At 36.0% G+C, this 16,423-nt stretch overlaps 1 pseudogene; it reads right to left on the reverse strand.

The window, feature by feature from the left end:
• Nucleotides 1–1,769: 1,769 nt before the first annotated feature.
• Nucleotides 1,770–15,814, reverse strand: LOC120181096 (annotated as a pseudogene).
• Nucleotides 15,815–16,423: the final 609 nt, after the last annotated feature.

Raw genomic sequence — 16,423 nt, forward strand, 5'->3', positions numbered from 1 at the left:
ATTTGGAAATGAAAGAAAAAAAAAATGTACAACTATTTGAATTTATCGAGAAAATATTATTATAACTATTTAAGATCTGGTCTCAATATTTTTAAATAATCGAATATTCTTTATTTTTCTAAAGGTTAGGTAATTTTAATTTAATCTATTTTGGTGCTTTTGAATATTGTAAAATTTATATGTTATTGTTTTGTTGGGGATCATAAATTAAATTAAAATCGAATTTGTAAATTTCATTGCAAAGACAATTAATCGTCTAGGTACCGATTTACAGTGTTGTGGGGTGCTAATATTTATCCACACGTAACCGACTCCCGAACTCAAATTTTGGTAACGCAGACTTCAAGTTTGTCTTTTTAATTAAAATTAATATTTTATTAAAGTGACAAATTTATTTTTTGGTGCCCAATCACATCCTAATCAAATATTGATGACGGCTCCTCGAACCATTCATTTTATTCAAAAGGAATTATAAATTTTTCAAAACGAGAGATTTTTTTTAAAATCACATTTATTTTTAATTTAAATCTAATCTGAAGAGAATAATTAAAAATGGTGGTTTTAAAATCTCATCAGGACAAAAACCGTTTTGACAATATCGTTTAAGCAAAGTTTAAGATTTGAATATTTGTGTATATAAAAATTTCCCGTTGAAAGAATTATCCACCAAAGTAAGATATACATGTCAGTCCAAATTAATCAAAATAAAACTTTAAAACTAGAAGAAAATAAAACAAGTTGAACTTATATACAAGTATATTTACTGCACAAATACCAAAAAATTTTAAAGACATGTGGTTCAGCATTTTCCTGGCAAATCCTCAAGTTTAGCACAGTAAAGTGATTTGTTGCTGTTGATTGGGGAATTTGGCGACACAAAGTTGTAAAAAATTGACAGTTGCCTTTCCTTCCCTCCAATACAAATCCCTACATTAAACATGTCTATAGTTTTGGGTAGGATTTTAGTTAGATTTATATATAAGTTTAATACATTTTATATTTATTTAATATGAATCAAGTCATCTCACTAATTAAGAGATTATTATTATCTTTTGAAATATTAAGTTCTAACATCGCACTAATTAAATTGTTAAGAATTTTTGAACAAATATTACCTTGTATTCACTCTGATTTTTATAATAAAATTGATTCAAAATTTAAATATGTATTATTTTACATCTAAACCTATTTTTTAGATTTAGTATTTTTGCTCAACCCCTTTTAATTATTAATAATTCAATTTTTGTTTAGTTATATTTATTTATTAAACTAAGTAAATGGCTATAAAATTAAAATAATCAATTATTAATAAAATATGCTTAATTCATTAGGTTCATGTAGTAAATTGGAAAATACAGATATTGCACTAAATCAGGCTATACATAAAACCAGATGGAAATGTTCCTCCTCATGCACCCGCTTTTATTTATTGAGATTCAGGCCACAACCACCATGAACCTCTGCAAATTTGAAGAAAAAAAATTGCTAATCACCTGGCCTGGAAATGCAAACCATCTTTTCTCAGCATATCATCTCCGGAATCGAAAACCAAGACGATTGAAGCTAATAAACAAACATGGCTGTGACCACTAATAATAAGGTTGCTGGTCAATGATGAAAATTCTTCAAAACACACCGATTCAGGTGGAAGAATCATTTACAGGATTAAAACGGGCGGCCACCGGATAGAAAGAGGGAGGGCAGAGGCAAGTTTGATATAAAGAGTAAACGACAAATGCAGATTAACCTGAAAAACTCACCCGCAGAGATGAAAAGCTGAGGATAGAGTGAATTTCCAGAAATAACTCTTCGTATGTTAAGTAGAAAGAGAACTAGTGGCATGTGGAGGTCGTGAAGGAACAATGGTTAAAGGGTTATCCCTATTCCTCCCTGTATTATGCTGGTTGCCTTGCTCTGTAACAGGAGATTCAACCGAATGATGTGACACGGAAACTTGGTTTTCTCTGTTATTTCCATTGATTTCAAGTCTTTACATCACACGAGAAACACTAGCAATTCCTGCACTCACTTCTCGACGAACTTCGTTCCCGATATCAGACATAGAAGAGTTGCGAGAGAACAATCTCTCCTTCCAGCTTCTTGTACTCTTTGAAATTGACTCCTTGTATCTTTAATTCAAAAGGTTCTAACAATAAATAAAACACAAACAAGGAAAAATATGGATTATCTATTTTCATGTACCTGAAGATTTTCGACCATACCTCAAGGACACTGCATCAAGTCTCGATTTCAGAGACTCCGAAAATGACTGAAACTCTGATGGTCCTGCTTCCGCTTGATTAGTCAATGAGGAATCACCAGAAGTGCTTCTATAAACAAAGACAAATAATCAACTAGATAAGACATGCAATAGTACAAAATGACTAGAAGCGCTTCTGCAAACAAAAGATAAGTACTAGAGAGATATACCATGCAATATTCAAATGTTTGAAAAAAGAAGTCATAAATACCGATTATTAAAGGAAATTCCTCGTCTATCTATTCACTGGACTGATAGCAGTTCCCGAGGCCGACGTATTCTGGACCAAGTAGTGTGGATGACCATTAGAAGATTATCTTCTCTGGACCTCTCTCATACCAGTGGTGGCTCCTTCCCATTGCAGCAGCCAAGTGCTGAATTATCCGCTCTTCGAGCTCAGGATCATTTACACCAACTGGCAACTGCATTACAATGCAAAAATTGCGTAAGTTGTATTAAATGGATGGATTCCATAGCACATCTATATCCAAATAATCGTAAAAAAATTATTCTTATAGGCACTTCGAGGCAGTATACATGTTGCAATTCAAAATCACCAAGAGCAGGACGGCGAAATATGGTGGTATTTCTTGGTACAGTAACACTAACGGTCCTTTCCCTTTCTACAGCTTGAACCAATTCTTGACTGTAACCATTTATACATTATTAGCTTAATCCGTAGATTTAACGATAAGAAAATTTTCAAAAGAAGAATTAAAAAAGAGCTTTAATCAATGTAAAACCTTGCAGAGTCCTTCAAGCTAATGGCTTGCCAGCACATGGGCCATTGTGAGCTTCTCTGGCACCTACAAATAAGAACTTGTGTTAAATTCAACCTTAATTTGGGGATCAGTTCATTTTCAACTGTGTATAATTCCGAAATAAAATTACGGTTAAACTTGCGTATCAAGATACTGTCCCCACTCCAAATTATATTAGCAAATTGTTTACACAGCTTAGTAAAAAACAATTAAAAAAAGGTGAATTAACTAGGAAACGAAAGTTCTAAAGCTCAAATTTTGTATCAATTTCTTTGTTCCCCAGAAAAATGGTATCCACTACATTGGTACTCGGTTTGTTAGAAACATGAGGTTGTAATTTGACATTCCAGTGGTTGTTTTACAAGAAATATTCAAACTCTTCAACCCTCTCCAATTAAATCCAAGAATTCAAAGCAATGCCAGATATGTGTGTGTGTGTATTGGATAATCAAAGCAATGTCTAATATTAAGTGCTTGAAGTTGAACAAGATTCAGATCAAACACGAAACTAAGACATCTTCATCACTTAGATTCAGGTTACAATTTTTATGAAGAAAAATCAAGGAGAAGGGAGCAAAATTTAGTGCATAAATGAATAAATAAATAGAAGAAAATAGCAACTTAACAAATAACAGCTCATAACAAAAAAAAATTTAACCAATATTATCGTTATCAAAGGACAAGATATCGATCTCAAAATAGTATATGAAACATGGAACAAGGAATGACATACATCGTATAGTCATATCTAGAACAAATGCATCAAATGGTCAATTGGTCATATAGCCTTTTTAGAGGCCACTTTTTTCCACATCACATTGTGACTACTATCGCTCGTACTACCGTGCATGGAATCGATATTGTCATTGCAATTCATCAAACAGTAAATTAGAATAGATAGAAGAAGATAATTTTTTTCAGATTTACAAGATTTGTACCATTCCAGAATGCATTGGAGGTGAAACTCATGCTTACAACTAGTCACCTGCAAGCAAAGGTAGCAAAGACTTCACAACGAGGCATTCACATAAAACTTTAAGATTAAAGAAAATAGCACATAAAATCCCCATTACCAAGAAAGGGTTAACAAAAATGAATTTGTTCTTTAGGTATTACCGTTGAAGGATCACTTGAAGAAAACTCCTCGAGGCATATGCTACAAGAATCATCATTGGCGTCCTGAATTCCCCCTTCGACAAAAGCTGCAGCTGATGTTAAATGATTGTCCAGTTTCTGTATATCCTCCATCCCCAGAACCTTCACATGTAAAAACCTCATAAATTTCAATTCATAACCAGCATCATAAAACTCGATTTTATCCCAATAATACATAAACCCTTTTTTTATTTGTTTAGCTTCATGACTGCAACTAAACATACAAAAAACCATAACCAAACCTCACTCCCAAAAGTTATCAATTATGCTACTACTATGATGTTATACAAATTTGGCCAAACATAAATAGATATAAAAGTTCTTATACCTTCAGCAGAGAAAAGAAAATGACTCTTTGGACCATAATTCAAACATTTGGACCAGCTAAAAATTATTTTTCCCAAACATTATTGAACGACTTTTTTTTCCTTGCTGATTAAAAAGCCTTTCTTTGTCCTTGCCAAACAACAACAACAACAACAACAAAATCCAATTCCCATATGTATGGGGTAAGGGGAGGTAGGTAGTAGGCTGCCCAACGCCAGGTTGAGAGTAACCTCCGGCAGTCAGAAAATTAAAAATATAGATAAAATGCAATGCATGTATAAATAAATTCATAAATACATAGCTAAACAATATTCATATGCAGTCATTAAAATTGTCGGAACCGTCTTTCGGTTCGGCCCCGGAATTGGGCTTCGACGTGGATTGATTGGGTTAGAGTCGCCACCGACCATTTTAAAATGAATTTAGGTGGGTCGGACACCATCTTACCTGATCTGCGTTATACCAGAAACGTGTCGGGTTCGGGAGTCGATTACGGTCAAGGAAGGGTTAGCACCCTTGAACCGCCCTTTCGGTACCAATTAATTTGTCGATTGTCTTAGTTGCGAAAATTTAAATTTAAATTTAAAAACTCGATGCAAATCACTTACCTTTGATCAATTGGAATTTCTGAAAACAACGAGTCGAAGATGTTAGGGAAAAAAAATAACAAATAAGTAATGAATTAGGGAAAATAAATAAATAAATAAATGAATATAAATCAAATGGCAAGAATTTCTTTTTAAAAAATACTAAAGTCAAAATAAATAAAAGAATAAAAGGATAAAAGGTGAAGAAAACGAGATAGGGAAAATAAAAATAATATTAAAATAGTAATTAGAACGAATATTAAAAATGTTAACGTTTAAAAGTAAACAAAATAAGAGGAAAAAGTGAAAAGTGTAATATGGGAAAGAAATAACAATAATAAAATAAAATAATAAAAATAGATAAAAAAGGTTAAAGTTTGGAATTAGAAAATGTTAGAAAAACAAAATAAGGTAAATAAATAAAAGGATCAGAATGAATTAAATTGGACCTTGTGCGCTGAAAGTGATACTAAAACCAAACTGTAAAAAACAAAATTAGAGGGTTAATTCACAAAATATATAAAAATGTAAAAGGTGACCAATTTGAATGAATTGAGAATCCAGAGACGAAATTACAAGTGATGGCCAGATTGAAATGCGATTTAAACTACCAGGGACTGCGGAGAGAATTAAAGAATCTTCTATTTGCAAATGGTCCCTGCTATATATATACAAACCAGCTGAATTTCGTTTCATAATCTTCATTTACTCTCAAATTTTCTCCCTCAGCCGAGAGAAAGCTCTCAACTCTCCCAGAACTCTCCCTAGGCGATTTCCGGCCGCCGCCTTGTGTCTCCTCCGCCACTCAGGCCACCGCGCCGGCCGCCACTGCCGGCGGCCTATGAAAACCCGAACCCCACCAAAATAAACCTCACGTCCCCGTGAACCCAAAATCAACACTCAAATACCCAAACAACCCCCTTGTCGGAGTAGATCTAAAGAAAACCCTTTCGGGTTTTACCTTTCCGGTGACTTCTCGCTTTTCGATGGCCTCTTTGATATGTGCTCCGATGTTTTTTCTTTGCTCTGCTTTTGGTTTTGGCTTGTTGTGTTCAATGATTTACTGTTTATTGATTTTCTTTGGGTTCTCTGTTCGGTTGTTGGTGTGTTTGGCTATCTTGTTTGTGGTGTTTGGCTTACTATTTGTTTTCTCTGTTGACGGCTTTGTGATGGCTCGGTTTGTTCGACCGTGGTGGTCTTATTTCACTGTGTTCTCAGTTTTTGGTTGTGATGCCTCGTGGGTTCTCCCTCGGCTCTGGGTTCTCCGATGATCCCTCCTCTTCGTCGTGGGTACTGTTGTGTATTTATACAGTCCCGATGGGGGCTGTTTCCGGCTATCTTGGGGTCGATCCCGGATTTTCCGGGGTTCTTGTTACGGGCTGTTGTGATCCCTTGTTCCCCGCCGGCCGCCTCGGGATGGTTCAGTCCCGTTGGTGGCCGGGAAGTGCGCTGGGCACTGACTGTGTCGCTCCCTTCCTTGCGGCGCTGATGACAAACATTGGAAACCCTAGCGTGGAATCCGGGCTGGGTCAGGCCCGTTCGGTGGACTAGACTTGGACTGTTATTGGACATGGACCCTGCACAAAAATAAATGAAAAAAAAATAAATAAATTAAAAATAAAAATAAATAATAATAATATATATATATAAACGTTTTCAAAAACATATAATATATAAATTTTTAAAATGTTTTTTTTTAAAAAATATATATTATATATATTTTCAAAATGGTTTTTAAAAATTATATATTATATAAATGTTTTCATAACGTTTTCAAAAGTATATATTATATATATTTTAAAACGTTTTCAAAAACTATATATTATATAATTTTCAAAAAATATATTTTCAACATGGTTTTTAAAATTATATATATATAAATGTTTTCATACGTTTTCAAAAGTATATATTATATATATTTTAAAAACGTTTTCAAAAACTATATTATATAATTTTCAAAAATATTTTAAAAACTATATAATATACATATTTTCAAAAATGTTTTAAACTATATATTATATATGTATTTTCAAAAACAATTTGCAAACTGTATAATATATATGTGTATATATGTATAAAATAAAAAATATGGACGGAAATTAGTGTCTACAGCTGCCCCTCTTTGTCCTTTTTCGTGGAACGAAAAATAGGACAAAGATAAAAAGACACAAATTTTCGTTCAGTGGGGTTGAAGAAAAACCCCCTGTCGGATTGAGTTGCGGATGACCCCTCCGTCGTGAAGTCAAGTCAATCTTGACATGATATGGAATTGAATCGGAATGCGACTTCTTGTTGCCCAATTGTAGTCAACCTCGGTCTTTTCCTCAGTTTAAGGACCTTGGTTAAAAATTCGGCTGGAAAATATTTCTTTGACTTCACCATCTGGTTTGACAAGCCCTCGAGCTGAATAAAATCGAACTCGAAAAGTCTTTGTTGACAAATAGCTTTTTTCGACTTAAGCTATGTTGCTGGAAAACGATTTTTTATCACTGAGGCACAGTTAACCCAGGTCTTCTTCTGGACTTGAAAATCTCGATTACAGTCGGACAGGAGTGTGCTTCTGATTAGAATCGAACTCGACAGTTTTATTGACAGATAGCCCTTCTTGCATTGAGCTATTATGTAAGCTTGATTTGCCTCTAAGTTGAATATAATCGAACTCGGAGGTCTTTAGCAGATAGCCCTTCTCGACTTAAGCTATGCTGCAAATGATGTGCCTTGGAGCTGAGCGGAGTCGAACTCGAAGGTCTTTTGGTCACAGATAACCCTTCTAGCCTTGAGTTATGCTGTAAATGATGTGCCCTCGAAGCTGAGTGTAATCGAACTCGGGGGTCTTTGGCAGATAGCCCTTCTAGCCTTGAGCTATGCTGCAAATGATGTGCCCTCGAAGCTGAGTGTAATCGAACTCGGGGGTCTTTGGCAGATAGCCCTTCTCGACTTAAGCTATTCTGCAAATGATGTGCCTAGGAGCTGAGCGTAGTCGAACTCAAAGGTCTTTGCTAACAGATAACCCTTCTAGCCTTGAGTTATACTGTAAATGTTATGCCCTTGAAGCTGAGTGTAATCGAACTTAAGGGTCTTTGGCAGATAGCCCTTCTAGCCTTGAGCTATGCTGCAAATGATGTGCCTTGGAGCTGAGCGTAGTCGAACTCGAAGGTCTTTTGGTCACAGATAACCCTTCTAGCCTTGAGTTATGCTGTAAATGATGTGCCCTCGAAGCTGAGTGTAATCGAACTTAAGGGTCTTTGGCAGATAGCCCTTCTCGACTTAAGCTATTCTGCAAATGATGTGCCTTGGAGCTGAGCGTAGTCGAACTCGAAGGTCTTGGTGGCAGGTAGCCCTTCTGGCCTTGAGCTAAGCTGCAAATAGTTTGTTTAAAAAATGGCTTCCCTTTACGGGTCGAAAACGGTCATGATTCTTCCGGTGGTTCCCCTAAGCTGGTCTGGGAAAACCTACTGATAAATTCTGACAGCCGGATATCTTCCGTTGTGGAATTGAAATCTGGCTTGAAAGTGTTAACTGAAAACATGTTGCTCCTGGTTGGTTTGAACCGAACTAGATTTGATCTGAAGTGGTTCTCGAACCCATCTGAAGTTGGTTCTGAGATCTGTAGTTATGTAAAGTCGGTTGAGGTGTAGCTTCTTGCTGCTGAGTTACACCATCATTCTTTAAAGGTGCTTGCAAGTCGAGTAATCTTCATCTTGAAATCGAAGCTTGCCTCTGAAAGCTGCAAAATTATGTACGCTAATATGATGAATGTGATGCACCTAAGTATGTCTAAGATGCATGCAACATGAATAAATTATGTGTTATTTCTTGGACGGAGTCTCGTGCTTTGCCTGCCAATCTGGTTCATGGAATCGATCGTGCCCCATTTGCTTCTCGAGCTTGGGCTTTACAGACATTTCATATCTGAGATTGTTCTGTTTGAAAACGTTTTTTTCCTTTTTCCTGATTCAGGAGAGAGAAATGATAAAAATGTTGTAACGTATTGTTCGCAATTGAATCAAATTGTAAATGTGATTTCAAAAAATATCAAAGGAATCAAGAGCTCTTTTAATGCTTGCAGAGTTACAAATCTTTGACAAACGTTCAAAGGGACGAGTCGGCTTTAGGTTGGCCTCCTTTCTAAGGTTTTTTTGGTAAAAATGTCATTTTTTTTTAAATATCGCAACATGCTTTGGCACTTTAATTGGGTGCGGAAAAAATGACGCAACTAGCATGATTAATTACTAGACCTTTTATCTCAGTCCTCTGAAATCTTTCATTTGTTCAAGTTTTGTAGGCTCTTCCAACAAAGGCAGTGCAAAAAATATCGGTCTGAAAATGAAATTCTTGAGTGCTCGTGTGTAGTTGACTATAACAGGTGTTCCTTAACTCCCTTAGTCCATTTTACCGAAAATTTCTTAGATAAATTTGATTTAATTTGTCATTATCTGGCTAGCTGAATCCATAAAGCCGGGGCATTTAACCAATTGCCTTAGAGGGACAACTTAACATTATAATCACTCTTATCAAGTCAACTGAAGGGTTCATCTCATCACAGAGTTTTCAACCTGACAAGAGCAGTGGAGCAAACACCGAATTGCCAAGTGTCCGAGCAATGTCATGGTTTGAACGTAATCTACTCATAAGGCCAGGGCTTTCAAGTTTCCTCTATAACCAATTGCCTTAGCGGAATAGCTCAGTTTTTTACGGATTTAATTTCTTAAGATTGTTAAGAAGAACCTGTTATAGCCTAGGTATTTGATGAAAGTCAACAATTTCATCTTTAGAGTTTAATTTTCAAGCAGCTGACCTAAACTAGATTCACATACTCGACTCTTTCATTTGTAAAGATCATTATCGTCATTGAACGTCTTAAATAAAAAACATAGTAATTGTCATATGCAAATGATGCCCCATGTTGTCTGCACCTTATGAAAGGAAAAGGGTATATTGGTTAATTACAAGAGCAGGGTATGGTGTTTGAGGGTATATTCTGGATAAGGTCAAAGTCCTTTTTTTTTTTAAAATCATGTTACTTTGTCAAAGATCCGTAACTTTGAACCATTAACAGAGTTTCTTAATTCAGATGATATTCAAAGAATTTGCGAGTTTGCAAATGTGATTCATTGCTTACAACCTTTAAAGTAACATAAATTTGATTAAAATGTCTTTACAAAAACTTGAGAAAAAATGGAAGAAAAACAAAGTCAAACAGAATGCCTCAAATGATGAAATGATATTCCTCACTTGGATGCCCAAGTTGTTGAAGTCGATCCAGTTCTGGTTACGCATCTTTGTACAACCCTCTTGAATGCGTAACAGTTCTCAATTGTGTGCCCTGGGACTCCGCCGTGATATTCACAATACGCATTCTCATCATACCACTTGGGGTATGGGGGCTTCATGGGTTCTACTGGATATGGTGACACCACGTGGGTGTCAAGAAGTTGCTGGTAAAGCTCTTTGTAGGTCATGGGAATTGGGTCGAAATGTTCCCTTTCCCTCCTGGAATCTTGTTTAGAAGTACCTAATGGTACAGCTGCAGTTGATTTTGGGCTGGAGATTGTAACACCTTTGCTGGAGTGTTTGATGTTATTAACCTCTCCATCCCTCTCCCTCATAGGAGGCTTCTTACTGGCTTCCCCATCCTTAATCTTGCCTTGCTTTATGGCCGACTCAATCATTTCTCCGGCCATAACCAAGTCTGAAAAGCTTCCTGATGTGATCGCCACCAGATACCCGAAGTATGGAGCCTTCAGAGTCTGTACGAAAAGTTTCCGAGTTTCCTTTTCATCTAACGGTGGATGAACTTGCACAGCCAAGTCCCTCCATTTTTGTGCGTACTGCCTGAAACTCTCGTTATGCTTCTTTTCCATGTTTTGTAGCATAACTCGATCTGGCCTTATATCATTGTTATGCTTGTATTGTTCCAGAAATGACTTGGCCAGGTCCTTCCAGGTCTTGATGTTTGATCGGCTGAGCTGGTTGTACCACCGAATGGCTGAGCCCGACAGACTATCCTGAAAACAGTGGATCAGGAGTTAGTCATTTCCTCCATATCCTGTCATCTTTCGGCAGAACATGGTGATGTGAGCGGATGGGCAACTGTTCCCGTCAAACTTCTCGAACTCTGGGGACTTAAATTTCGGGGGAAGAACCAAGTCCGGGACTAGACTAAGTTCCGTTGCATCGATTTCATGGTAGTCACGGTCTCCTTTGACTATATTCATTTGGTCTTCCAATTGTTTGATTTTTTCCTCCATCTTCTTCGCTTTGTCCTCTTCATCCAAATCCGGTACATGGTAATAACCCGGATTGTTCTTAAGGTTAAATACAGAGGACGAGGGCTTTGCTTTTGCCGCCGATGAGTCCCCCCGAAGTTCTGGTAAGATTTCAGGTGAGATGACCACTTGTGGGGTAGGTTGTATAGTTACCCCTTCCGATGAACCTGCCCCAGGCACACTGGTCTGTTGTAGGCCAATTAACTTGGCAACGATCTGATCAACCAAGGACTCTTGGTTCTTTGTGATTGTTTCTAGAGTATTTCGACTGTTCTGGTTTATCTTGTCTTCTAGCTCTTTTTGTAGTTTTACCATATTCTCCTCGATTTGTGTAATTCTGGCTTCCATCCTCTTCTTTTTTAAACGAGTGTTATGTGGATGGGGTGTGTCCAATACTTGAGGCGGTGTATCCAGTATTTGCTCCCTTTGATGAGACATGTTTATGTTAGTTAATGTGAATGAAGAGAAAATAATAAAATGCAAAGAAAATAAAAAAAAATGTAAAATGTCTAAATATATGATGCATGAAATGTTCGAGGCATTGATCCAAAAAAATGTGCCTCTTATTCTGAATAACCCTTATTGGTGACAACAGTGTTACGTCTGAAGAGACAAAAAACTCTTTTTTGATGGTACGAATCCTGTACAGCTTCTGACAAGTTGATTCGTCTTTTTCACTAGTTGAATATCCTGTCGAACCATTCCGGCTCCTTTGGCTAAAATGTGCAAATAATGAGATGCTTGCCCCAAAAAGATCTCGAAGGACTGCATCTTCGACTTTCACTTTCTACCGAGCTTGTTTCTAACGAAAGTGTCATTGGAGCCCTCCATCGAGAGAAACTATCCAAAGCTTGCTTCTTGAATTCGTCAGTAATGGCATCTAGCTCAGCTAGTGTTTCACTATCTTGTTCTTGTATTTTCGAAAGGAGCGACCGAGTCAGTGACCTTTTCCTCGTATTGCCCCTGCAACTTTGCCTTTGAGTATTCTTTGATCACGGTTGGACTTCTGAGCTTTTTATCTCTTTGTATTATAACCCATTCGTCCATTAATGCAGATTATTCATGTTTAACAAACACATTTTTAGTGGATCAACACATCGTTTTAAATGATGCAAACGATGAACAAAAAATAAAAGAGAACAAAAAGTAAAAGGGTTAGTGAGGTAAATCAAAACAATAATAAAAATGAAAAAATCCTACCCCACATGATATCTACCCCACATGCTTTAATTCCTGCCCGGACATGATCTCTATCCCGCATGCTAATTTCAAACAAATCCTAACCGCATATTTGTCTAGTTCGCATGCTTTTGAACAGAAAATAAAGCAGGAAATAAAACCAGCCTAGGGTTTGGAATGAGGTTTTGGGGTGGGCTCTAGTTCCCTGTACTCTCCCGGTTTAGGTTCTAAAAAACGGTACTCGAGTTCTTCTTGCCGGTGCCCCCTTGGGCTTACCAGACCCTTAGTCCTAAGCCCATTACAAGCTTATGTGGACTAAGTTAAACTCGAGGGGAAACATTCCCTTATGCCCATACGGAGAATAAATTCACACGAAGGCATAAGGTATATGAATCCCGAAGGTTACTTGCTAGGCCCATACGGTGAATAAATTCACACGAAGGCGTCGCTTTCGCCCCCACTTAAAACGGGTTTGGAGCTCGGGTATAGAGCCTGAGAAAACTTTGAAAAATCTGAAATCATTAAAAAATGTTAGTACAACTATTTATTTGAAAAATAATCAAAGGTAAATAATTGGAACCGAATAAATAAATTTAAATTTAAATTTACAATTTTCGCATAAAAAGACAACCAGAAATTAATTCTGGCCTGACTCACTTATCTGTCCCCAGCAGAGTCGCCAAGCTGTCGTAACCGTCTTTCGGTTGGGCCCCGGAATTGGTCTTCGACGTGGATTGATTGGGTTAGAGTCGCCACCGACCATTTTAAAATGAATTTAGGTGGGTCGGACACCATCTTACCTGATCTGCGTTATACCAGAAACGTGTCGGGTTCGGGAGTCGATTACGGTCAAGGAAGGGTTAGCACCCTTGAACCGCCCTTTCGGTACCAATTAATTTGTCGATTGTCTTAGTTGCGAAAATTTAAAATTTAAATTTAAATTTAAAAACTCGATGCAAATCACTTACCTTTGATCAATTGGAATTTCTGAAAACAACGAGTCGAAGATGTTAGGGAAAAAAAATAACAAATAAGTAATGAATTAGGGAAAATAAATAAATAAATAAATAAATATAAATCAAATGGCAAGAATTTCTTTTTAAAAAATACTAAAGTCAAAATAAATAAAAGAATAAAAGGATAAAAGGTGAAGAAAACGAGATAGGGAAAATAAAAATAATATTAAAATAGTAATTAGAACGAATATTAAAAACGTTAACGTTTAAAAGTAAACAAAATAAGAGGAAAAAGTGAAAAGTGTAATATGGGAAAGAAATAACAATAATAAAATAAAATAATAAAAATAGATAAAAAAGGTTAAAGTTTGGAATTAGAAAATGTTAGAAAAACAAAATAAGGTAAATAAATAAAAGGATCAGAATGAATTAAATTGGACCTTGCGCGCTGAAAGTGATACTAAAACCAAACTGTAAAAAACAAAATTAGAGGGTTAATTCACAAAATATATAAAAATGTAAAAGGTGACCAATTTGAATGAATTGAGAATCCAGAGACGAAATTACAAGTGATGGCCAGATTGAAATGCGATTTAAACTACCAGGGACTGCGGAGAGAATTAAAGAATCTTCTATTTGCATAATGGTCCCTGCTATATATATATACAAACCAGCTGAATTTCGTTTCATAATCTTCATTTACTCTCAAATTCTTTCTCCCTCAGCCGAGAGAAAGCTCTCAACTCTCCCAGAACTCTCCCTAGGCGATTTCCGGCCGCCGCCTTGTGTCTCCTCCGCCACTCAGGCCACCGCGCCGGCCGCCACTGCCGGCGGCCTATGAAAACCCGAACCCCACCAAAATAAACCTCACGTCCCCGTGAACCCAAAATCAACACTCAAATACCCAAACAACCCCCTTGTCGGAGTAGATCTAAAGAAAACCCTTTCGGGTTTTACCTTTCCGGTGACTTCTCGCTTTTCCGATGGCCTCTTTGATATGTGCTCCGATGTTTTTTCTTTTGCTCTGCTTTTGGTTTTGGCTTGTTGTGTTCAATGATTTACTGTTTATTGATTTTCTTTGGGTTCTCTGTTCGGTTGTTGGTGTGTTTGGCTATCTTGTTTGTGGTGTTTGGCTTACTATTTGTTTTCTCTGTTGACGGCTTTGTGATGGCTCGGTTTGTTCGACCGTGGTGGTCTTATTTCACTGTGTTCTCAGTTTTTGGTTGTGATGCCTCGTGGGTTCTCCCTCGGCTCTGGGTTCTCCGATGATCCCTCCTCTTCGTCGTGGGTACTGTTGTGTATTTATACAGTCCCGATGGGGGCTGTTTCCGGCTATCTTGGGGTCGATCCCGGATTTTTCAGGGTTCTTGTTACGGGCTGTTGTGATCCCTTGTTCCCCGCCGGCCGCCTCGGGATGGTTCAGTCCCGTTGGTGGCCGGGAAGTGCGCTGGGCACTGACTGTGTCGCTCCCTTCCTTGCGGCGCTGATGACAAACATTGGAAACCCTAGCGTGGAATCCGGGCTGGGTCAGGCCCGTTCGGTGGACTAGACTTGGACTGTTATTGGACATGGACCCTGCACAAAAATAAATGAAAAAAAAAATAAATAAATTAAAAATAAAAATAAATAATAATAATATATATATATAAACGTTTTCAAAAACATATAATATATAAATTTTTAAAATGTTTTTTTTAAAAAACTATATATTATATATATTTTCAAAATGGTTTTTAAAAATTATATATTATATAAATGTTTTCATAACGTTTTCAAAAGTATATATTATATATATTTTAAAACGTTTTCAAAAACTATATATTATATAATTTTCAAAAAATATATTTTCAACATGGTTTTTAAAAATTATATATTATATAAATGTTTTCATAACGTTTTCAAAAGTATATATTATATATATTTTAAAAACGTTTTCAAAAACTATATATTATATAATTTTCAAAAATATTTAAAAACTATATATACATATTTTCAAAAATGTTTTAAACTATATATTATATATGTATTTTCAAAAACAATTTGCAAACTATATAATATATATGTGTATATATGTATAAAATAAAAAATATGGACGGAAATTAGTGTCTACAAAAATCATATGTCCTTGCCAAACAAGATGAACAAATAACAGAAATGCTATCCAATTGTGTAAAAATTAGCAAAATCATTCATTTGCGTGTCTTTTTAACACAAATGTAATCATAATGGAGCAATAACTTTTGGCAGAGTCAAAACATGTTTTAGAAACTTAAACCAGAGGGCAATCTTGCACAAATATTTTCCAGTTCAACTCCTCACATGACACCTGATTAAATGTCTTAAACGATTTAGTTGCATGTAAAAAGATGAATAAATAAATAAATAATACTTACACGAGAGATAATACAAATATGTAAAACTTAAATATAACTCCTAATACAAATTCTAATAAAATAGAAGGAAAAAAAACCAGTGTTCAATGAACAGGTTAAACAGATACATAATATGTTAATCCATCGAATTAAGCAAAGTAATAAACTTTTTTAACATAAACCAACGAAACACGAGAAGGAATGGATCTTAAAATTAAACAAAAGATACAAATTCGTAAACCCATAATGAAAATGTATTAACAATCAAACAAAAAACATGGGTTTACCTCCAAAAAGTATAAAAAAAAATTTTGGAAACTATTCAGAGATGAGTTGAAGAATGAAGGTCAAGCCTGAAAAAGACCAGAAATAGAGCCTTTTGAATTCACCTCCTCTTCCTATTTATTTAATCCAAAAGGATCCATCAAGAACGACCAAAAACCCTACGGAAATTAGAGGAGAAAATGTTTTACCAAATGATGAAATGGAGAAGAAAATAAAGAGGGAGAGAGGAAGACTAGGAGAAGAAAAGACACCACCACCTATATAAAGAATTA

Source organism: Hibiscus syriacus, unplaced genomic scaffold (assembly GCF_006381635.1).
Source record: "Hibiscus syriacus cultivar Baekdansim isolate YM2019G1 unplaced genomic scaffold, ASM638163v2 tig00112508_pilon, whole genome shotgun sequence".
NCBI lineage: Eukaryota > Viridiplantae > Streptophyta > Magnoliopsida > Malvales > Malvaceae > Hibiscus > Hibiscus syriacus.